The sequence below is a fragment of the Hipposideros armiger genome, unplaced genomic scaffold, assembly GCF_001890085.2.
Source record: "Hipposideros armiger isolate ML-2016 unplaced genomic scaffold, ASM189008v1 scaffold_551, whole genome shotgun sequence".
NCBI classification, from domain to species: domain Eukaryota; kingdom Metazoa; phylum Chordata; class Mammalia; order Chiroptera; family Hipposideridae; genus Hipposideros; species Hipposideros armiger.
In genome coordinates this window covers 337,921-352,052 of record NW_017731901.1, presented here as the reverse complement: position 1 = coordinate 352,052, position 14,132 = coordinate 337,921, and the positions used below count along the sequence as shown (strand labels likewise).

Sequence of the window (14,132 nt, the reverse complement as noted above, 5' to 3'; positions counted from 1 at the left end):
GGCAGCCCAGCTCCAGGTTGAACTGTTGTTCAGCATCTTACCTGTAGAGGGCAGTGTCACTGGCCCTCATATGTGGGATCCGAACCGGGGCCCTCCGGCGTCCCAAGCCAGCTCTTAACCATCGCGCCACTCGGCCGGCCCCAATTTGCACTTCTTGATCCCTTCCCCTTTCACCCATCCTTACCTTAAAGAAGTCCCTCTAAGTTTCCTTGTAATACTGGTTTGGTGATGATGAACTCCTTCACCTTTTTCTTGTCTAGGAAGCTCCTTATCTGTCCTTCAATTCTAAATGACAGCTTTGCTGGGTAGAGCAATATTGGTTGTATGTCGTTGCTTTTCATCACTTGGAATATTTCCTGCCATTCCCTTCTTGCCTGTAAAGTTTCTGTTGAGAAATCAGGTGACAGTCACATAGGGCCCCCCCCTTGTAGGTAACTAACTGCTTTTCTCTTGCTGCTTTTAAGATTCTCTCTTTGTATTTAACCTTTAGCATTTTAATTATGATGTGTCTTGGTGTTGGCTTCTTTGGGTTCATCTTGTTTGGGATTCTCTGCACTTTCTGGGCTTGTATATCTATTTCCTTTACCAGGTTAGGGAAGTTTTCTGTCATTATTTCTTCAAATAGGTTTTCAGTTCCTTGCTTTCGCTCTTCTCCTTCTGGTACCCCTATAATGTAAATGCTGGTATGCTTGATATTGTCCTGGAGGCCCCTTAAACTCTTCTCAATTTTTTGGGTTCTTTTTTCTTTTTGCTGTTCTGGTTGGGTGTTTTCTACTACCTTATCTTTTACATCGCTGGTTGGATCCTCTGCTTCATCTAATCTACTGTTGACTCCCTGTAATATATTCTTAATTTCCGTTATTGTATCCTTTATTTCTGACTCATTGTTTTTTTATGGTTTTCATTTCCATTTTTATGCTTCCTATCTCTGTTAAAGTTCTCCCTGACATCACTGAGCATTCTTATAACCAATATTTGGAACTCTGCATTTAATAGATTGCTTATTTCTGTTTCACTTAGTTCTTTTTCTGGAGCTTTGTTCTGTTCTTTGTCTCCCCATTTGGCTGCCTCCCTGTGTTTGTTCCTGTGTATTACATAGAGCTGCTATGTCTTCCAGTCTTAGTAGAATGGCCTTATGTAGTAGGTGTGATGTGGGGTTCAGTGGCACAGTCTTTCTGGTCACCTTAGCCATGCACTCCAGTTGTGTCCCTTGTGTGGGTTGTGTGTACACTCCTCTTGTAGTTGAGCCTTGGTTGATAATTGCACAGCAGTGTAAGGGATTGATCCTTGGGCTCACTGGTTGTGAGGACTGGCCTTGACTGCAGTGGAAGAGTTGTTGTGCAGGGGCTGACCCTATGGAGCAGAATCTGCCTCAGCAGGACTCTGATGTCTGCCCAATCCATCTCTTGGGTGTGTTGTACTTGGAGGTGGCTGGATGATGCTACAGCTAGTTTTGAAGCTGTCCACTGGGGGCACCAGCCCCAGGACCACCTTTGATAGGATCTGCTATAGGTCTACTTCAGCCACAGCCTGTGCCCCACCCGGGACCACCTAGTGAGAACCAGAAAGAAATCTGCATATGGCTGCTGCCCTTGCTGTGCTTGGAAGCACCTTGAGAGACCAAACACGAACCAAGGCTGGCTGCCGCTAGTGCCAGCTTAGGGCTGCTCAGTCAGAAGTGCAGGACATACTCAAGCCAGATGCTGCCTGTCTGGGTTTCATGAACCTTTGAGAGGCTAGGAAAGTCCTTAGCTTGAGCCAAGGCAGGCTGTCTTCATGAAAAAGCCGCTGAAAGCAGCCTGGATATGCCTGAAAGTTGGGTGGGGCCAGGTCTCTAATTGCCAGGGCGTGGTGAATGAATTGCATTGGGGAGACTCAGATATGGCGGCTGCCTGTGTTAGAGTGTGCGCTGGGAAGGGGGAAGACTCAAAAAAGAAACAATGGCCTCCCCCAGTTCCCCCGTCCAGGAGAAAGCTGCCTCTCGAGCCCCCGTCCCAAGCCAGATAACTTAATTCCCCACCATTTATCTCTGCCACCTTTTAAGCTACTGTCCCACTGCTGGAGCTCAGAGCAAGTGATTCCATTGGTGAGTAAGTCTGTGCACAATCCCTTTAAGAGGAGCACCTGTGAGCGCAGCTGCATTCAGTCTCAGTCACAATCTCCGCTGGTTTTCACACCCCAAAACTATGGGGCTTTCTCTCCCCAGCACTGGAACCCTGGGCTGGGACCTCTCGCACTTCTAGGGGCTGGAGAAGGACCCCCACAGCTGAAATACCCTCCCGATCATTAATGGTCACAAGCAGGTGTGGGACCAGTCCGTTCTGCATCTCTGACCTTCCTACCAGTCTGGAGGTGGCTTCTTCTGCACATTCTTAGTTGAAAGGCTTCGATTTAGTTTGATTTTAGGCGATGCTCAATAGTGATTGTTTTGTAGATTAGTCGTAATTTTGATGTGGTTGTGAGAGAAGGTAAACACAGCGTTTACCTACTGCACCATCTTGGTTGTCCCCCAGGACCATATTGTTAATGGCCATATCATTGAGTCTGCTGGTTTCAGATAAAGAAGAAAGCCTCACTTAGGGTTCTTTCTCCCTAAAGTCACTGGCCTATGGGCTCCTAAAGAAAAAAAAAAGGATACATTAATTCAACTGGAACTCTCCTGGCTACTTTCATCAGTGGGAGTACAGTCTTGTCTCAGAGCCAAGAACCACTTGTACATGTCACACTCACTGAACTCTGCTATCCACGCCCTTGCATGGAGGGTGGGGAAGGAACTATGTGCTGGTTCCATAGCCAGCCTTCTGCATTTGGTATGCATGGAATATGTTAGAGATTGCTGTGCTTCCATTTTAACATTTGATTGTCCCTTTGTGTACATGTTGGTTTATTTTTCTTTGAGAGAGTTTCTAGTTGCAGGATACGGGAACCAGGCAGTTCATAGCTGTCATAAATACCATTGCTGAAATATGGTTATTTCCTTCCTAGGACAATGAAAGGTTTGTGAACCCACTAACAAGTACCACAGGCAAGCAATATACATCCTTCTCCAAGGTATTGAAGTGGCTTCCCCAGAGCAATTTAAATTGTTTGGTGTCATTCATTCTGCTTCCTGGGATTGCAGAGAATTTCTGTTTATGCAAAGGCAAAAAAGGGCTCATGGGGGATAATTGCAAAAAAGGACACTTTGTTCTCTCTCTCTCCCTCTCTCTCTCTCTCTCTCTCTCTCTCTCTCTCTCTCTCTCTCTCTCTCTTTTACTAGTAGTTTTGACCCCCATTTCCTCTTCTCAAATGCCNCTTCCTGGGATTGCAGAGAATTTCTGTTTATGCAAAGGCAAAAAAGGGCTCATGGGGGATAATTGCAAAAAAGGACACTTTGTTCTCTCTCTCTCTCTCTCTCTCTCTCTCTCTCTCTCTCTCTCTCTCTCTCTCTCTTTCTCTCTTTTACTAGTAGTTTTGACCCCCATTTCCTCTTCTCAAATGCCTGTATCTGGTGGGCTCTGCTGTTCTTGCCTAGACTAGTAAAGCTTGCCCATACATTTACTTTGGTCTGAGTTCCTTTCTAGTTGCTGCTTAGCCTTCAAGGGTAGGGAGCTGAGCTGTGATATACAAAGGTATCTACACAAAAGTACATTGTGTTATGATATTCATGAATTCATTCATTCAACAAATACTGAGGATCCACTCTGTGCCATCACTGCACAAGACTGGGAAATTTTAGCAATGAACAAAGTAAAGCCCCTGTCCCCTTGTAGATTCTATTCTAATAAAGATGGATTGATGGAAGGGAAAGCCAATAAACAAGAAATTTGTTGGGGGGGGAATAAGGTGTGAGAAAAAAATAAGGCACTTGGAATTGAGGAGATCTATTTGATATAGAGCAGTTAAGGAAGACTTCTCTGATATAGTGATATTTAAGAATATATCTGAATGAAGTGAGAGGGCCAGGCATGGGAATATGTGAGGGAAGGATGTTCTATACAGAGGAAATAGAATATGCACAGGCTTGAGGTGTTCAAGGAATAGCAAGAAAGCCAGTGTCATTGGAATGGAGAGAGGAGTGGGAGGTCATGCAGTTAGAGAGACAGGGAGGGTCTGATCATATAGGACCTTGTAAAGATTTTGGCTTTTATTCTGAATAAGATAGAAAGCCACTTTTAAAGAAAATAAATAATCAACAATTATTTTACTTAAAATTCTACTCTAGTAAGGAGGATGAATCTTCAATTGTTCATCTTAACACAATCAAGATAATTTATATTTTTAGTCTTTGGATACAATATTACTTTGAAGAAAAACTTGGTAAGCTTATTGCTGAATTCATGTCAACGAATACAATTTAATTTCGTACTAACCATTGTTTTATAACATAATTCTCTGCCAAAGGTTTCAAACCCATTTGAAACTACTTAGATTAAAAAAGTCTTTTCGACATACTTTAATTAAAAAATCACACTAAATTTATTAGCACTAGAAGAGTGTTTAACCTTTTTAAGAAAACATCAAGAGATTTGGTAGCACTGTTTTACTCTATCATGAAATTGTGAGAATTATTCACTCAGAAACTTTTATTAACTTTCAGCCTTGCTGCCACACATGATTTCTTCTAAGCGATTCACTATCCTTCTCCCCAAGTCCTCCCCAGTGGGGAAGTGTTTTCATGTATCGTTTCATTTAATCCTCATAATAACCTTGTGAGGTAGGTACTATTATCATCACCATTTTATAAACAAAAAACTGAGGCACAGAAAAGCAAAGTAACTTACCCAAGGTCACACAGCTAGCAAGTAGAAGAGGATCCATTTTCTCCTATACCATCTAAGAATTTGTTCTATCAGCTTCCTTCTCTCCTATCTTCAATTTCTTTTTCTTCTTTGGTTCTACCACCTGTCCAACCATCCCCACCTAACATATCTAACATTTATTGAAGACCTACTCTGTGCCAAGCCCTGTGCTGAACACTTTACCTGTATAAATTCATATAATGCTCACAACAATCCCATGAAGTAAATACTATTATTTTCTCCATTTTTCAGTTGGGGAAATTGGGGCACAGAAAAGTCAAGCAACTTGCCCAAATGGAAGAGCTGAGATTTGAATCCAAGGCTACAAATTCTATACTTTGAATGATATGCTATACTGCCTAATGTTCAGCTTGCAGACACATTAGTTCCCTGATCTAAATCAATCTGTCTTTAAAAACACTCACTCAAATCACCACCCCATTTTTTTTTGTAGTTTACATTTAAATCGTTAATGAAACTGCTTTTGCAAAGTTACTGAAAGTGCTCCTAAATATCATGTTCAGTGCTCTCACTTTAGGTTTTCAACATACTTGACACTACTCCATTTGAGGCTGTTGTACATTCCTTCCTTCTTTAAAACCTTCCCTTCCTTGTCTTACATGACAACGCTCTATCTTGGATCACTACCAACCTCTCTGACTGCTCTTTTCATTCTCTTCTCTTGCCACTCTATAATCCTTATTTGGGCTATCTCATCCACTTAAGAGTTTCATCTTCCATTTAAATGCCTGTATGACAAATCTGCATCTCCAAGCTGAATGTTTTCCCTGAGCCTGGACCCATCCATTCATTCATCTGTTAACTGAACATCTTAACTTGACACATGACACTAAATATGTCTAAAACCGAATTTATCATCAAACCCTCCACTCACATTTCTATCCCTGACCAAAAATCACATAAACAACCAAACAATAAAGCCTAGAGACATCTATAACTCTTTTTTTTAAAGATTTTATTGGGGAATTGGGAGAGAGGAACAGTGTTGGGGAATTGGGAAAGGGGACCAGCCAAGTTGTTGCTCTTCAATCTTCATTGTGGAGGTTGCCAATCGCCATCTAACTGCCCATTGGCAGCTTGTGGCCTCTAAGCTCAAGGTGCCAAGTTCAGTCTTAGTTGCAGGTGGGCGTAGCCACCATCCCATGCGGGAGTCGAACCAGCAGCCTTGTTGTTAGGAGCACACGCTCTATCCACTGAGCCATCCAGGTGGCAGCTCAGCTCAAGGTGCCCAGTTCAGTCTTAGTTGCAGGTGGGTGTAGCCCACCATCGAACAGGCAATCTTGTTACACCAGGTGAGCCATCCTGCCACCTGTTGGCAGCTCAGCGACAGCTCAGCTTGGGCGCAGCAACACTGGCCCATGTGGAAATCAAACCGGCAGCCCAGTTGCTCAGAGCTCGCGCTCTTAAATCAACTCTTAACCAACTGAGCCACTCGGCCGGCCCCATCTATAACTCTTTTTTTTTCCATTCCAGATTTTGATTCTTGAATCTTTGTATCCTTTCCATTCCTACGTGTAGTATCTTTGCTTAATTTGTTATCATATCTGTCCTGCCCTATTAAAATAGCTTCTTTACTGCTTTATCTGCCTACAATCTCTATGACCTTTGTTATGGGTTGAATTATGTCCCTCATAATATGTTGGAGTCATAATTCCTGATACCACAAAATATGACTGTATGTGGAGACACTGTATTTATGGAGGTAATCAAGTTTAAATGAAGTCATTAGGACAGGATTAAGATCCAGTATAACTGGTATCCTCATAAAAAGGGGAAATGTGGACACAAAGACAGACTCACATAGAGGGAAAAATGATATGAAGAGACATAGGGAGAAGACAGCTATCTGCAAACCAAGGAGAGAGGCCTAGAACAGATCCTTCCCTTATAGCCCTCAGAAGGAAACAACCCTGCTGATTCCTTGACTTTCAACTTCGAGCCTCCAGATCTGTGAGATAATCAATTTCTGTTGTTTAGGCCACCCAGTTTTTAGTACTTGGCAGCCTGAGCAGACTAATAGAGATTCCAAACATATTAGGATATTTCTAAAAATTTTATCTTGCCAGTCCTATGATCAGAATCCTTCAAAAACGCCACACCACTTACAGGATTAAATCCCTGCATTTTAGTAAGACACTTCACTGTCTGTCCTCAATCTACCTTTCATGTTTTTTGCCTGTGACTTTTCCTCATCACAGGAGCCACAATAAACGAACTGCTACTACTTGAACATGCCATGGTTTTTCATCAACACCATGTCTTTGTTCATGCTATCAGAACTTCCAGAAATGTCCTTCTCCTTCTTACAATATGTACTACCCCACCTCCATCTTTCCTTCTACTCCATCCTTCTCTTTTTGGTAAGCTCCTGTGCATATCATGGTATCCAATTCAAGTGTCATTTTCTCTGTGAAGCCTGTCTGCACCTTGAAGTATAGGTAGGATTTGGATAGCCAGAGTGGAACAGAAAGGATAATTTAAGCAGGAAAAACCATTTAAGCAAAGGTAGGTAATGAGCATCAACATAATGTGGGCTAGAGGGGAGTGGCATAGGTTGAGGGAAGGTATATGGTTAGAGAGTTCTTTGCTTTTGGTGATAATGTAGGTGGGGCAAAAGCAGCTGCTAGAGGGAGCAGCAAGGTCAGTCTTCTTCCCCCATAGTGTCTCGGGAAACAGCTGGGTCTCTAAGACTGTCGTTATCTTGCTAATGTCACCTGATGCGAGATGGTTTGTGTTTTGTTCCTTGGAAAGTTGTCTTTCTAATAGCTCCCTGAGCTGGGAGCATTTTTACTGGTCAGTGATGGTACTGTAGTAGAGCAGCAAATATTCTGAGGAATTGAGAGTGCTTTTCTGCTGTACTAGAATGTGATCTGCAGCTTTGGCTTATTTTAACCTTCTGTATAGTAACCATTCCCACTGATATCAGGCAGGTAGTATTGAAAGGGGTAAGCAACATTCAATCATTCATTCATTCATCTTATTTGATCATTCATCATACGTGCTTGGAAAGCCTTCTATTTGGCCAGCTCTGTGCTACAGGCTGAGAATTCAAAAATATAAGACCTCAGCCTTGCCCTGGAGACAAAGTTCTAGCTAACGTCTAGTATTTGTTAATCACTTACTGTATACCAGGTACCATGCTAAGCCCTTTGCATGTGTCTCATTTAAATTCACAGTAGGGTTATATCCATTTTGTTGATGAGTGCACTGAAGGTAACAGGGAGGTTGAATAAACTGAAGGAGGGAGGAATTGGGAAATTGACAAGTAAGCAAATCATTAACATGAGCAGTAAAGATGTGAGTGACATTGGGGGTGAAGGAGTCAGAGAAGACTTACTAGAGGAGGTGACCTTTGATTCTTGAAGGATAAATAAATTTTCAAAGTAGGCAAGTAGAGAAAGTAACGGCATTATAGATGGAAGGAACATCATGTGTAAATAAATGGTAGTTTCAGAGAGTTGGTGTGTTTAGGAAATAGTGTTTCATTATGGCTGGAGCATAAGGATGTTCTGGGCCAGTAACAGGGAAAAAAGACTGGACAAGTAAACAGAATCAGGACACAACCATAAATAAAGGAGTCTCTGTTTTTTATTGGCACAGTATTTGGGCCACTTCCACCCAAAGCCATTCTTAACTTTTAAAAACCTTGGGGTTTACATAAACAGCTGCCCCTACTGCTAAATAGAGAAACTAGAAAATCTTTGGCAATGAAGGTCAGTCAACAGAGACCAGAAAAATTACTGGGACCAGAAAGTAGACACAAACCTGAGCATTCATTGAATCTCAAGAGTCATTGCAGATTAGGGAAAAGGGGGGAGACCTGTGCTTTCTGGGAGGCCAGAATAATAGAAATGGCTGCTAGTCAGATACTCAAGGAACAATTAATAATAATAATACTGTAATAATAACAATAATAAATGTGTCAGGTACTACTCTAAGCACTGAATTTATTATTTCCATTTGATAATTGGAGAAAATATAGCACTCCAAATCGCTGACCATACCTGTAAGGAAACTGGGAAAATTCTGCTAATAATTGGCAAAACTTGAATTTAACCAAATGTTTGGCTCCACAATCCATATTTTTAATCATCGTGATATGTTTAGCTAGCTAATCAACAAGAGCAAAAAGGAAATAGATCAAGGTGGATCACTAACACTGGGCCCAGCTATCAGTGTAATGCAGTGCACAAATGGGTACATATAAAAATGATAGTACTAAATGAAAGATCTAAGAAGCAAGGAGGCAACAGGTCAGACAGAAAGCTTGCTGACTCAGGTCACAATTCAGGGGCCCACAAACCACATTCAAACCACAAATATACTTTATATTGAACAGTGTTTTTCCAAAATTTTATAGAATTACCAGTGCATAAAAGGTGGAATATTTCATGCAAAATATAGGTTTGCAGCTTTCTTGAAAAACTGGAAATGTATTGCATCACTGGGCCTATACTGTTGCATAATGATACTCACCAGAAATTGAGCAGCAGCTGCCCCTTTATACATCTTATTTATTCATCTCTATTATTTGGTTGCAAAATGCAGAAACTAGATGGAGCTAGCTTAAGTACAAGAGGAATGTGACTGGATCTTGGGAATGAACTGGGTTTTGGAAGTGGGAAGTTATTGGGAACCCAAGCTGGTTTTCTTTCTGTGTCTCTTATCTACTTCCCTCTGCATATCTGTTTATTTTTTCTCTTCCGCAGATTAGAGCACAGAGTGGGCAAGAGATAGCTCCTTTATCTCCTGAGTTCATATGCTACAGTTCAGCCACATAGAAAGGTACTGGCTGGCTATTTTAGTTTTATTTACCAAGTAACAGGAAATGGGCACTGATGGACCTGGCTTGAGTCAGTTGCCTACACCTAGATAAACCAACTCTGGCCAGGAGGCTAGGGTCATATAATATAAACTAGGGACACACATTTGTAAATCAGAGAGGAGTTGTAAAGGGATCATTATGTGTGGAGCAGACTTCTAAATGTGTCCCCTGTACCAAGCATTATTTTGGTCCTACTCACTTTGTGGCAGATTCTTATGTTCTCTTGGAGGTTTTTCAGCCTACTGCAGACCTGGCCTATATGGTCTGCTTGCCAGGTTAAATCCTGTTATTTTGGGAGTGTGTAGGGCTCAATGCACCCCACTGGCCTGGTCCTTTCCTATGATGAATCTGTTCCTATTACTGTACAGAGCAATTTGAGGCCAAAATTGCCAGAACACCTTTCCCTGGCTTTCTTTTAGCACTTTGAATCCTACAGGGCTTCCTTCTTCCAGTAGTTTAAAATCATCTTATCAATCATTATAATGACCTAAAGGCCAGTGAATAAGGCCTTGTGAGTGCATTCTTAAGGAATTAACAACCCTGGATAACAAGGGGTGGTGGTCTAAAAGAGAGCAGCTAATGGTGATGTGCCCAGGACTGAAGAATTAGCAAAAGTTTCTTTCATAACTGTAACACCTGGGCTGTAGAATTATACAGGATGACAGGGATTTACTGTGTTTTTCCTTCTTGGATCCCCATTGACTCACAGGAGCTTTCCAAGTTTTAAGGTTTCCAGCTGAGGCTTTGGACACTTCCTGTTTCAATGATTTTTTTTCTTTCAATTTTTTTATTAGTTTCAGGTGTACAAAGCAATGTAATAGTTAGACATTTACACCCCTCACAAAGGGATAACCCCCTTCCCTCAAGCTACTACCCATCTGACATCTTATATAGCTGTTACAATACCATTGACTGTCTTCTTATATATATAATAATAGTTGACATTTAATGTTATTCTACTTCAGCTTCAGGTGTACAGCACATTGGTCATGCATCTACAGTCTGTGAAGTGATCCCCCTGATACGTCCAGTGCCCACCTGGCCCCTTACATAATCTTTATAACATCGTTGATTATATTCCCCAGACTGTATTTCATATCCCCATGACTATATTGTGTCTACTGATTTGCACTTTCTAATCCCTTCACCTTCTCCCCCTCTTCTCCCTCCCATCTAACAACCAACATTTTTTTTTTCTGTATCTCTGAGTCTATTTCTGTTTAGTTTGCTCATTTAGTCTGTTCTTTAGATTATACATATAAGTGAGATCATATGGTATTTGTCTTTCTCAGTCTGACTTATTTCACTTAGCATAATAATCTCAAGGTCCATCCATGTTGTTGCAAATGGAAGATTTCATTGTTTATTTTTGTGGCTAAGCAATACTCCATGGTATAAATGCACCACAGTTTCTTTATCCAGTTGTCTATCGATGGCCATTTCGGTTGTTTCTGTATCTTGGCTATTGTGAATAGCGCTGCAATAAACATAGGGGTGCATATATTTTTTGTAATTAGTGTTTTGGGTTTCTTTGGATAGATACCCAGGAGTGGAATTGCTGGATCATAACGTAGCTCCATTTTCAATTTTTTGAGGTACTTCCATACTGTTTTCCATAGTGATTGCACCAATCTGCAATCCCACCAAAAGTGCACGGGGGTTTCTTTTTCTCCACATCCTCACGAACACTTGATGTTTGTTGATTTATTGATGATTGCCATTCTGACAGGAGTGAAGTGGTATCTCATTGTGGTTTTTACTTGCATTTCTTTATTTAGTGAGGTTGAACATTTTTTCATATATCTGTTGGCCACCTGTACGTGCTCTTTAGAGAAATGACTCTTCATGTCCTCTGCCCATTTTTTAATTGCATTGCTTGTTTTTTTGGTATTGAATTGTATGAGTTTTTAATAAATTTTGGATATTCACCCCTTATCAGATGTATCATTGGCGAATATCTTCTCCCACTTGGTAGGATGCCTTTTTGTTTTATTGATGATTTCCTTTGCTGTGAAAAATTTTTTAGTTTGATGTAGTCCTACATGTTTTTTTTTTCTTTTGCTTCCCTTACCCAAGGATATATCAGTAAAAATATTACTAAGGGTAATGTCTGCGAATTTACTTCCTATATTTTCTTCTAGGAGTTTTATGGTTCCTGGTCTTACATTTAAGTCTTTAATCCGTTTTCAATTTATTGTTGTATATGTTGTAAGAAGGTGGTTCAGTTTCATTTTTTTTGCATGTATCTGTCCAGTTTTCCCAGCACCATTTATTAAATAGACTGCCTTTACCCCAATGTAAATTCTTGCTTTCATTGTCATAGACTAAATGACCATATAAGTACGGGTTTATTTCTGGGCTCTCTATTCTGTCCCATGGACCTATGTGTCTGTTTTTATGCCAATACCATGCTGTTTTGATGACTATAGCCTTGTAGTATGATTTGATGTCAGGTAGGTGATACCTTCCACTTCATTCTTGTTTCTCAGGATTGCCGTGGCTATTTAGGGTCTTATATGGTTCCATATAAATTTTAAGATTATTTTTCCTAGTTCTGTGAAAAATTACCTAGTTCAGTAATTTGATAAGGATTGCATGGAATTTATATATTGCCTCAGGCGGTATGGACATTTTAACTATATTAATTCTTCCTATACATGAGCATGGTATATGTTTCCATTTATTTGTGTCTTCTTTAATTTCTCTCTTCAGTGTCTTATAATTTTCTGAGCACAGGTCTTTTATTTCCTTAGTTAAATTTATTCCTAAGTGTTTTATTGTTTTTGAGGCAATTATAAATGGGATTGTTTTCTTAATTTCTCTTTCTGATAGTTTTTTATGGGTATATACAAATGCAACTGATTTCTGAATATTAATTTTGCATCCTGCTACTTTCCTTAATTCATTTATTAGTTCTAATAGTTATTTTGGTGGAATATTTGGGGTTCTCTGTATATAGTATCATGTCATCTGCATATAATGACAATTTTACTTCCTCCTTTCCAATTTGGATGACTTTTATTTCTTTTTCTTGCCTGATTGCTGTGGCTAGACCTTCCAGTACTATGTTGAATAAAACTTGTGACTTTCAGTTTGTGTGTTTCTTTTGATCAGAGGTGAGTCTCTTGTAAACAGCATATGCATGGGTCTTGTTTTCTTACCCATTAAGCCACCCTGTTTCTTTTTATTGGAGCATTTAATCCATTTACATTTAAAGTGATTATTTATAAGTGCATAGTTATTGCCATTTTATTATTTGTATTTCTGAAATTCATTAGTTTGTTTTCACCTCTCTCCTGCTTAAGGAAGTCCTTTTACATTTCCCGCAGTGCTGACTTGGTGGTAATGAATTCCTTCAGCTTGTTCTTTTCTGTGAAGCTCTTTATCTCTCCTTCAATTTTAAATTGCAGCCTTGCTGGGTAGAGCAATCTTCGTTGTAGGCCTTTGTTTTTCATCACTTTGAATATTTCCTGCCACTTCCTTCTGGCCTACAAAGTTTCTTTAGAAAAGTCAGCTGATAGTCTTAGGGGAGCTCCCTTGTAAGTAACTAGCTGTCTTTCTCTTGCTGCTTTTAGGATTCTCTCTTTGTCTTTAACCTTTGCCATTCTAACTATGATGTGTCTTGGTTTGGGCCTGTTTGGATTCATCTTGTTTGGGACTCTCTGTGCTTCCTGGGTTTGTATGTCATTTTCCTTCACCAGGTTAGGGAAGTTTTCGGTCATTATTTCTTCAAATAGGTTCTTGATCCCTTGCTCCCTCTCTTCTACTTCTGGTATTCCTATGATGTGAATGTTGTGCTTGATGTTATCCCACAGGTCTCTTAAACTATTTTCATTCTTTTATCTTTTCATTGTTCCAGTTGGGTGAGTTCTGCTATCTTGTCTTCTAAATTGCTGATTTTATCCTCTGCTTCACCAAATCTGCTGGTGATTTCTTTTAGTGTGTTCTTCATTTCAGTTATTGTATTCTTTATTTCTGACTAGTTATTTTTTATGATTTCTGTATGCTTCTTTATGCTTGCTATCTCTTTGTTGAAATTCTCACTAAGTTCCTTAAACATTCTTATAATTAGTGTTCCAAACTCTGTCTCTGATATGTTGGTTGCCTCTGTATCATTTAATTCCATTTCTGGAGGTTTCTTCTGTTCTTTTATTTGACACATATTTCTTTGTTTCCTCATTCTGCTTGTCGCTCTGTGTTTGCTTGTATGTATTAGGTAGATCCCCTATGTCTCTCAGTCTTTGCTGGGTGGCCTAATGTAGTTTGTGTCCTTTGTAGCTGAATGGTACAGTCTCCCTATTCTTCTGTGCATGTTCCCAAGGTGTCCGTTGTGTTGTGTGTGTTCTCCAGTTGAAGTTGAGCCTTAATTGCTTTTGGTTTCTCATTGGGTGGGATTGACTCCCAGGCTGACTAGCTATGATAATTTGCTATGCCCACAGTGTATGAGCTACTGTGTGAGGGTTAACCCCTTAGAGGGGGCTTCACCCCTGTGGGCTCTTCTCTTG

At 40.3% G+C, this 14,132-nt stretch overlaps 1 protein-coding gene across 5 annotated transcripts in view; it reads left to right on the top strand.

Moving 5' to 3' along the window:
- KLF8 (KLF transcription factor 8) overlaps positions 1-14,132 on the top strand; it is a 178,145-nt gene that overhangs the window by 3,086 nt on the left and 160,927 nt on the right. Inside the window, exon 1 of one of the 5 annotated variants that reach the window (XM_019669273.1) lies at positions 2,990-3,051. The exons of the other annotated variants lie outside the window; for them this stretch is intronic. The gene's annotated coding sequence lies outside the window, so the exon portion shown is untranslated. Of the gene's footprint in view, positions 1-2,989; positions 3,052-14,132 lie in introns of those variants that run through there. 5 annotated transcript variants of the gene reach the window in all.